This window comes from Scyliorhinus torazame, chromosome 5 (genome assembly GCF_047496885.1).
Source record: "Scyliorhinus torazame isolate Kashiwa2021f chromosome 5, sScyTor2.1, whole genome shotgun sequence".
Classification (NCBI taxonomy): Eukaryota; Metazoa; Chordata; class Chondrichthyes; order Carcharhiniformes; family Scyliorhinidae; genus Scyliorhinus; species Scyliorhinus torazame.
The window spans coordinates 112,446,240-112,456,072 of NC_092711.1; the positions used below are offsets into that span (position 1 = coordinate 112,446,240).

Here is a 9,833-nt window from a genome sequence, read left to right on the forward strand (position 1 = left end):
GAGGAATTATTAAGCTCTACTTGTTTCTAAAAAAATGAAAGATCTAATAAAATATATATATTTTTAGATATCTTTCTATACCCTTTTCTCTCACGGATTCATCTGATTTCATTTTGAGATTATCTGTTTGCCCTCAGTGGTTTCCTGTTAGTTCCACATTCTCACCAGTCTCTGAGTAAAGAAATATCAAGTGGAAACATTCTCTCCATATCTACCCCGTCCAATCCATTGATCATTTTAAAGATCTCCATCAGCTCACTGTTAACTCTTCCTTTTTCTAATGAAATAGACCCCAATATGTTCATTAAAAAAAATAAATGTAGAATACCCAATTCTTTTTTCCAATTAAGGGATAGTTTAGCGTGGCCAATCCACCTAACCTGCACATCTTTGGGTTGTGCGGATGAGGTCCACACAGACAAGGGGAGAATGTGCAAACTCCACACAGACAATGACCTGGGGGTCATGATCGAATCTGGGTCCTCAGCCCTGTAGGCAGCAGTGCTAACCACTGTGCCAGCGTACAGCCCCAATCTGTTCAATCTATCCCAGCAGCTGTAATTGTTTTAGTTTACAAAATTCCTCAGTCAGTCCAGGATAGAAATTCAGGAGGAGACAGCCATTTTTCTTGGTTTGTGTTTGCTGTGTAAATCCTCCGCTTCTAACCCCCTGTAAAAGGAGTTTCCAAACTCCAACACTGTCAGTCCAGGAGAGAAATTCACAACATTCTCTCCTCCTGCTCTGGGTTTGGCACTGGGACATTTCCTCCCGAGAGCTCTTGGGGCAACTGGGAAAGTGGTAGCTTCCCATTCGGGGTTTGCAGTATACACAACATGTTTCCGGGGTCTCTCCGCTGGATTAATTGGTTCCTCTGCCCCACAATCCCCCTATTTACCCATTGTGGACTTGAGAGAGAAGCATATGTCTCTAGTCTTGACTGACACCGTACATGCTCAAAACACTGCTCAAAACATGCTCAAAAATCCACATGGAGACCCGACCGGGCCTACTTCAAGATCCGCCCCCAGGAGCGCCCAGTGTGGGAACAGACCATGGGACCCAGCCCAACCTGCCTCAGGAAACCCCTGCCCAGGACCCCCGAAACGGCGGCGACCCCACGCGAGGGCCGGAATGTGCTGCAAGGTATTCCCGTGCCCGCAGAACGCCGGGACCCATCCAGATCACAAGCATGCCCCCCTAGCAACCCCTCTACCTCAACCAGTGCCCGGGACCCTGCCAGATGTGACCCCAGATACGTAAACAGCGCCCTGATCCCCGCCAGCGCCCTGGACCCCGCCAGACGCAACCACCTACCTTCCACAAGGTCAGACTTCTCCCATCGGATCCCAGGATCATCCAGCAGCAGCCGCCGACCGAGAAAGCGAGGGAAACGCGGCGGTCTGCAGGTTAGACTGAAGCAACGTGGTTTCAGGACCCCTCTCCCCAGCATACACCTGGCAAACGTCCAAGCGATCGAAAACAAGCTGGATGAACTTAACGCCAGACTTACCTCTCAGAGAGAAGTAAGAGACTGCTGTGAGCTCTGTTTCACAGAGACGTGGCTCACCCCCGCCTCACCAGACTGTGCCATACAACCTGAAGGCTTCTCAATTCACCGGGCGGACCGCACGGCATCATCAGGCAAAGCGAAGGTTGGGGGGGGGGGGGTTTGCCTCCTCATCAACTCCTCCTGGTGCTTGGATGTGGCGACTCTGGTGACCTACTGCTCCCCAGACCTGGAATACCTGACCGTGAAGTGCCGCCCATATTATCTTCCACGTGAGTTCACTTCAGCCATTATCACAGCTGTCTACATCCCACCCCAGGCAGAAGTGAGGAAGGCACTGGACGAACTATACACAGTAATAAACAACTACGAAACAGAACACCCGGAGGCCTTGTTCATCTTGGCCGGAGACTTCAACAAGGCCAACCTCAAGAGTGTACTGCCAAAATTCCACCAGCACATCTCCTGTCCCACCAGGGGCAACAACACTATTGATTACTGCTACTCAAAAATCAAGGGCGCCTACCGTTCCATCCCCCGACTGCACTTTGGGAAATCAGACCATAAGATGGTGCTCCTTCTCCCGGCATACAAGCAGAAACTCAAGCGGGAGAATCCAGCTAAGAAGGTTGTGCAATGCTGGTCCGAGGAGACAGAAGAGCTCTTACGTGACTGCTTAGAGACAGTGGACTGGTCCATATTTAAGAACTCAGAGACCAACTTAAATGAGCATGCCACCACCATCACAGACTTCATCAGCAAATGTGTGGATGACTGCGTGCCAAAGAAAGCAGTACATGCGTTCCCCAACCGGAAACCATGGCTCAATCGCGAGATTGACTCCCTACTGAAGGACAGATCTGAGGTGTTCAAGGCAGCCGACCCTGACCTATACAAGAAATCCAGGTACGACCTCCGCAAAGCCATCCGAGATGCCAAGAGAGAATATCAAACCAAGCTAGAGTCACAGACAGATTCTCGGTGGTTGTGCCAAGGACTAAGCAACATAACGGGCTACAAAGCGAAGCCGAACAGTATCTCTGGCAGCAGTGCACCCCTCCCCGATGAACTCAATGCATTCTATGCTCGGTTCGAGCAGGTAACCAACAATCCACTGGCGAGTGCCCCAGCAGCCCATAATTCACCCATACCCACCATCACAGCTTCCGAAGTCAGATTGGCCTTCCTGAAAGTGAACCCTCGGAAGGCGACAGGCCCGGACGGGATCCCTGGTTGTGCACTCAGAGCCTGCACGGCCCAGCTGGCAGAGGTATTCGCGGACATCTTTAACCTGTCCCTACTCCACTCCGAGGTCCCCACCTGCTTCAAGAAGACCACCATCATACCGGTACCAAAGAAGAACCAGGCAACGTGCCTCAATGACTACCGACCAGTGGCCCTGACGTCAGTCGTAATGAAGTGCTTCGAGAGGTTGACCATGAAGCGCATCACCTCTATACTCCCAGAACGCCTTGATCCACTGCAATTCGCATACCACTCCAACCGGTCCACATCAGACACCATTTCCCTGCCCCTACACTCATCCCTAGAGCATCTCGAAAACAAGGACTCCTACATTAGATTCCTATTTATTGACTACAGCACTGCCTTCAACACCATAATCCCAGCCAAGCTCATACCAAAGCTCCAAAACCTAGGACTTAGCTCCCCACTCTGCAACTGGATCCTCAATTTTCTGACCAACAGACCACAATCAGTAAAAATGAACAACAACACCTCCTCTACAATAGTCCTCAACACCGGCGCCCCGCAAGGCTGCATACTTAGCCCCCTACTCTACTCCCTGTACACACACGACTGCGTGGCAAAACTTGGTTCCAACTCCATCTACAAGTTTGCTGACGATACGACCATAGTGGGCTGGATCTCGAATAACGACGAGTCCGAATGCAGGAGGGAGATAGAGAATCTAGTGGAGTGGTGTAGCGACAACAATCGCTCCCTCAATGCCAGCAAAACTAAAGAGCTGGTAATTGACTTCAGGAAGCAAAGTACTGTACACACCCCTGTCAGCATCAACGGGGCCGAGGTGGAGATGGTTAGCAGTTTCAAATTCCTAGGGGTGCACATCTCCAAAAATCTGTCCTGATCCACCCACGTCGACGCTACCACCAAGAAAGCACAACAGCGCCTATACTTCTTCAGTAAACTAAGGAAATTCGGCCTGTCCCCATTAACTCTTCCCAACTCTTACAGATGCACCATAGAAAGCATCCTATCGGGCTGCATCACAGCCTGGTATGGCAACTGCTCGGCCCAGGACTGCAAGAAACTTCAGAGAGTCGTGAACACCGCCCAGTCCATCACACGAACCTGCCTCCCATCCATTGACTCCATCTACACCTCCCGCTGCCTGGGGAAAGCGGGCAGTATAATCAAAGATCCCTCCCACCCGGCTTACTCACACTTCCAACTTCTTCCATCGGGCAGGAGGTACAGAAGTCTGAGAACATGCACGAACAGACTCAAAAACAGCTTCTTCCCCACTGTCACCAGACTCCTAAATGTCCCTCTTATGGACTGACCTCATTTACACTACACCCTGTATGCTTCATCCGATGCCAGTGCTTATGCAGTTACATTGTATATGTTGTGTTGCCCTATTATGTATTTTCTTTTATTCCCTTTTCTTCTCATGTAGTTAATGATCTGTTGAGCTGCTCGCAGAAAACTACTTTTCACTGTACCTCGGTACACGTGACAATAAACAAATCCAATCCAGTCCAATCCACTGGGTGGAACCACGTCTGCACACTGCTCTGCTATGGTATGGATAGGGGACACTTCCCACCAGGGCAGGTTCAATTCAGGCATTCAAGAAGGAATTCGATGATCATTTGAAAATAAACATTGTGCAGTCATGTGGAGAAGGCAGGAGAAATGGCACTAATTGAAATGCTATTTCCAAGAGTCAGACATGACTGGCTGAATGCCCTCCTTCTATGCTCTGATAATTTTGTGATTCTGGGTAGTTTTTTGTGTTATTTCAACTAATCCCAGAACAGCACTCTGGCAGAAATCCAATAGACTGGGGTTCGACAATTGATTGCTGATTTTATATCTGGGGCCTTAGGCTGCAATTCCACACGGATCTCAAAACATCATTTACCATTCAGTAATATTGACATTTAATGGCGGTGCTATCATTCGCCGCGGCCCAGACTGCTCGCGGTTTTCACTACTGGAAACACTGCGCAGCCGCGTTATTGGAGCATGCGCAGTGTAGTTAAATATGGTCGCCCGCGATGATGTCGGAGCAACATCAGGTAAGAAAGGAGTGGATAGGAATGAAGCCGGAAGGTGGACGTGGAAGAATAGAGTCTGTTGTGGGCGGGAAGAGTCGTATCTCCAAACTGGTGAAGAATCCTGTACAGGCCGCATAATAAACCAGTGACTGCACATTTACACAGAACGGGCAACAGATGCAAAGCTGAGGCTGATGAAAGGCCGGAGGTAACGGCAGCCATCTTGAGGGGAGGCAGCGGGTAGCGGGTAGCAGTGCGCATGCGCGGTGCTCCCTGTCCTGTCAGCAGGAGGAGGGAATGTTGTGAATTTCTCTTCTGGACTGACGGATGGATTCTGGAAACTGCTTTTAAAATGAAAATCGCTTATTGTCACAAGTAGGCTTCAAATGAAGTTACTGTGCAAAGCCCCTAGTCGCCACATTCCGGCGCCTGTTCGGGGAGGCTGGTGCGGGGGTTTAGAAGGGGAGGATTTTCTCACAACAAACTCAAACCAAGAGAAAACGTTTTTTCTTCTAAATTCTATTCTGGACCGACAGTGATGATTTTGCATATTGAATCTCTGCACCCCCCCCCCCCCCCCCCCCACAACCACCAATCTCGAATGGAATGTCAAGACATTAATGATCTGTCTGAAATTCATTCTGTAAATGGTACATTACTTACCTAGAACATTCCATAAAGCTCCCTATCCACGATTCTAGGCGGCCAGTGTGTCGGTGCAGAATCAGCCTCTGCTGCGAGCATGTGTGATCTGGTGCTGCTGACAAAGTGAACACGGGGGAAGGGAGGTTGGAAAGTGCTGGTGAACAGAAGGGGGGGCCTGGAAACTGTTGGAAAACATGTGGGGTGGGCTGGAAACCATGGGTGAACACAAGGTTGGAAGGCGGCCTGGAAACGGGGTGAACATAGGTGGGGGGAAGGAGCTGGTAACTGGATGGATTGGATTTTGTCTATTGTCACGTGTACCGAGGTACAGTGAAAAGTATTTTTCTGCGAGCAGCTCAACAGATCATTAAGTACATGGGGAAAAAAAAGAAACTACATAATAGGGCAACACAGGGTACACAATGTAACTACATAAACACTGGCATCGGGTGAAGCATACAGGGGTGTAGTGTTAATCAGGTCAGTCCATAAGAGGGTCGTTTAGGAGTCTGGTAACTGCAGGTGAACGCAAGCCTGGGGAGCCTGGAAACGCAGGTTACCATTGTGTGTGTGTGTATGTGGTGGTGTGGGGGGGGGGGGAAGTGGAGAGGGGGGGTTGGGGGGGAAGTGGAGAGGGGGGGGGGTTGGGGGGGAAGTGGAGAGGGGGGTTGGGGGGGAAGTAGAGAGGGGGGGTTGGGGGGGGAAGTGGAGAGGTGGGAAGACATTTAAAAACAAGATGAAATACAGAGGGTTCAGAAAACTGGGTGAACATGAGAGGCGGGTTGCTGAAACCAGGCATGGAGAGTGGGAAGTCTGGAAACTGCTGTCAAATGAAGTGGGGGCCAAGGGAAACCTCAGGTTTCCCCCAGCCCACCCCACCCTCTACGATCTTGTTCAGGCTCTGGGTAAAACAATTTCTTCCTCAAATCCTCCCCCATTTCTTATCAAACCATAAATCTGTTCTCCAAGCCCTCGACCCATCAGCTAATGTAAACTGCTTTTCTTTTGTCACCTAAACCTGTCATCAATTTGTACAGCTCCATGAACCCACTCCTCAACCTCCTTTACACCAAGGAGAACAACCCCAACTTCTACAAGTTGTCGCTAAATTCCCTCATCCCTGCAACTATTCTGGTAAATTTCTTCGGCACCTCATCCTTCTTCATGTCCCCCTCCCCGTGTCTCAAATCAGACAATACAATCCTGTACTATACACATTTTTAATCTACAATATACACATCTATAGTCTAGCAGCTTGCATGAAGCTTTCTATATCCTGGATAGGAAGCGGTGAGTATGGACCTGTTGATCAGCATGAATTAGCATCTTTGGAGAATTTGGAGGGTGTATTTTCCACAGAGCGAGAGGGAAATGAAATGAAATGAAAATTGCTTATTGTCACAAGTAGGCTTCAAATGAAGTTACTGTGAAAAGCCCCTAGTCGCCGGATTCCGGCGCCTGTTTGGGGAGGCTGGTACGGGAATTGGACCGTGCTGCTAGCCTGCCTTCAAAGCCAACGATTTAGCCCAGTGTGCTAAACAGCAGAGTGAGTGAGATGGAGATTTACAGCTTTGAGGAAAAAGTGATTAAAGAATGTTCCGTAGAATCCTGAATTGTCTGTTTTGAATTTCTGTCTTGCACTGACATTGCTGACTTTTGTGAATTCCTTTTTCAGAATATCTGAAAGTGAGAATAACCAGACAGAAATCTCAAACCAAACATCACGTCAAGATCTGGTAGAGTCGCTCAATTCATCAGGACCTGAATCTCATTGGCCGAAGGCTCTAGAAGGGGTAACGTTTTTTTGTTCTGTCTTTTTTGAAATATTTTGTGACTGAAAAAGCCCTGCGACACACCGGAGAGAGTGTTTCAGTAAACTGTCTGTGGAAAGAGCTTTAACCAGGAATACAGCCTGAGAAATGTCACACCATTCGCAGTAAGGAAAGACTATACACTGGTTCTGTGTGTGGACGAGGCTTCAACTGATCATTCAACCTGGAGAGACACGAGGACAGCGGCACCATGGAGAAACCGTGGAAATGTGGGGACTGTGGAAAGGAATCCCGTTCCCCATCTGAGCTGGAGATTCATCGGCGTATTCACACTGGGGAGAGGCCATTCACCTGTGAGTGTGGGAAGGGATTCACTCATTTAAACAACTTGCGGACACACCAGCGAGTTCACAGTGGAGAGAAGGCATTCACCTGCTTTGTCTGTCAGAAGGGGTTCACTCACTCATGGAATCTGTTGACACATCAGCGACTTCACACTGGAGAGAGGCCATTCACCTGCTCTGAGTGTGGGAAGGGATTCAGTCGGACATGCAGTCTGCAGACACACCAGCGAGTTCACACTGGGGAGAGACCATTCATTTGCTCTGAGTGTGACAAGAGATTCACTCAGTTACCTCACCTGCTGACACACCAGCGAGTTCACACTGGGGAGAGGCCATTCACCTGCTCAGTGTGTGGGAAGGGATTCATTGAATCATTCACCCTGCAGATGCACCAGCGAGTTCACACCGGGGAGAGGCCATTCATCTGCTCCTTGTGTGGGAAAGGATTCACTCAGACACACCAGCGAGTTCACAAGTGATTACAGAGAATGGATTGGGCAATTATTGCTGCTGTCAATCACATAAATTACTCAATCACAAAAGGATATTTGGGAGGGAAAAGGTATTTGGCTTGCATTTCTGTTTGGAACACCAAGTTGCCTTAGAGATGGACTGTGGTGGTTAGAAAGATTGTTTGTTTAATTTAGCTGGGTGTTTCTACAAAGTTTTGTGGGGAAAGTTGGTTGAGGTAGATTGGGAAGCTACATTAAAAGCTATGACAGAAGACAAGCAATACCTAGCATTTAAGGGATTTACAACAAGTGTACATTCCTTTAAAGAACAAAAATCCAACTGGAATAGAGATGTAACCGTGACTAACCAGAGAAGTGAAAGTTTGCATTAATCAAAGGAAGAGGCTCAGGAGGGGCTGTTTAGCACAGGGCTAAATCGCTGGCTTTGAAAGCAGACCAAGGCAGGCCCGCAGCACGGTTCAATTCCCGTAACAGCCTTCCGAACAGGCGCTGGAATGTGGCGACTAGGGGCTTTTCACAGTAACTTCATTTGAAGCCTACTTGTGACAATAAGCAATTTTCATTTCATTTCATTTTCATAAAGCAACCAAAAAAGCAACAAGACCGAGGATTGAGAGCTTTTTAGTATTTAGCAAAAGAGAACCAAGATACTGATGAAGAAAGAGGAAACCAAAATGAGAAAAAACTAGTGAGAGACATAAAATCTGACTGTAAAAGGTTTGATAGATATGTGAAAAAGAAAAACATGTGTGTTCATTACAGACAGAATTAATAATGGTGAATGAGGCAGCAAAAATAAACAATCATTTCTGTAGAAAAGCCATATGTGACTCAAAATGTTTACTGTGTTCCTCTTTCCACATATACTGTCTGACCTGCTGAATTTATCTAACATTTCCTGTTTTTATTTAGTGTTAAACAAATGTGTGTCTGTCTTAACCCAGGAATTTGCAGAAATCATCCCAATGATACTCGAGAACCAAGTGCATGAGGAACATAAAGAGATTAGTATTAGGAAACAGTCGTACTAGAAACATTAATGGGATTGAACATTGATAAATGCTTTGGCCCTGAGGATCTACATCCCAGAGTGTTGAAAGAGGCAGCTGTAGAGATGGTGCATCCATTGGTAATCAACTTCCAAAATTCTATGGATTCTGGAATAGTTCCTCCAGTTGGAAGGTGGAAAATGTTCACTCACTATTGAAGGAAGGAAGGAGAGAGAAAATGGGGAACTGCAGACCTGTTAGCCTGATGTCAGTCTATTCGAAAGGATGTGAAAACGGCACACTTGGAAAATAGCAGAGTCAGTGTGGATTTATCAAAGGGAAGCTGTCTATATCAGTGATTTGGATGTTGTGACATGGTACCACAGTGGTTAGCACTGTTGCTTCACAGCGACAGAGCCCCAGGTTTGATTCCCTCCTTGGGTCACTGTCTGTGTGAAGTCTGCACGTTCTCTCCGTGTCTGCGTGGGATTTCTCCGGGTGCTCAGGTTTCCTCCCATAAGTCCCGAAAGGCATGCTGTTAGGTAATTTGGATATTCTAAATTCTCCCGCTGTGTACCCGAACAGGAGTCGGAATGTGGCAATGAGGGGATTTTCACAGTAACTTCATTGCAGTGTTAATGTGAGCATACTTGTGACAATAATAAAGATTATTATTGAGGATCAGTTGTAATGTTTCCAAGTTTGCTGCTGACCTAAAACTCTGGAATTGTGTGATGCGAGGAGGGTCAGATTTTTAGATACTAAAAGCATTGAGGTGACGTGGAGACAGTGCAGGAAAATAACCTGGAGGTAGATCAGCCATGATCTAGTTGAATG

At 47.7% G+C, this 9,833-nt stretch overlaps 1 long non-coding RNA gene across 1 annotated transcript; it reads left to right on the top strand.

The window, feature by feature from the left end:
* Nucleotides 1-4,812: 4,812 nt before the first annotated feature.
* Nucleotides 4,813-8,826, top strand: LOC140419456 (uncharacterized). Its single transcript, XR_011945797.1, has 2 exons — nucleotides 4,813-4,981; nucleotides 7,094-8,826. It is a non-coding gene; the product is annotated as an uncharacterized lncRNA (long non-coding RNA).
* Nucleotides 8,827-9,833: the final 1,007 nt, after the last annotated feature.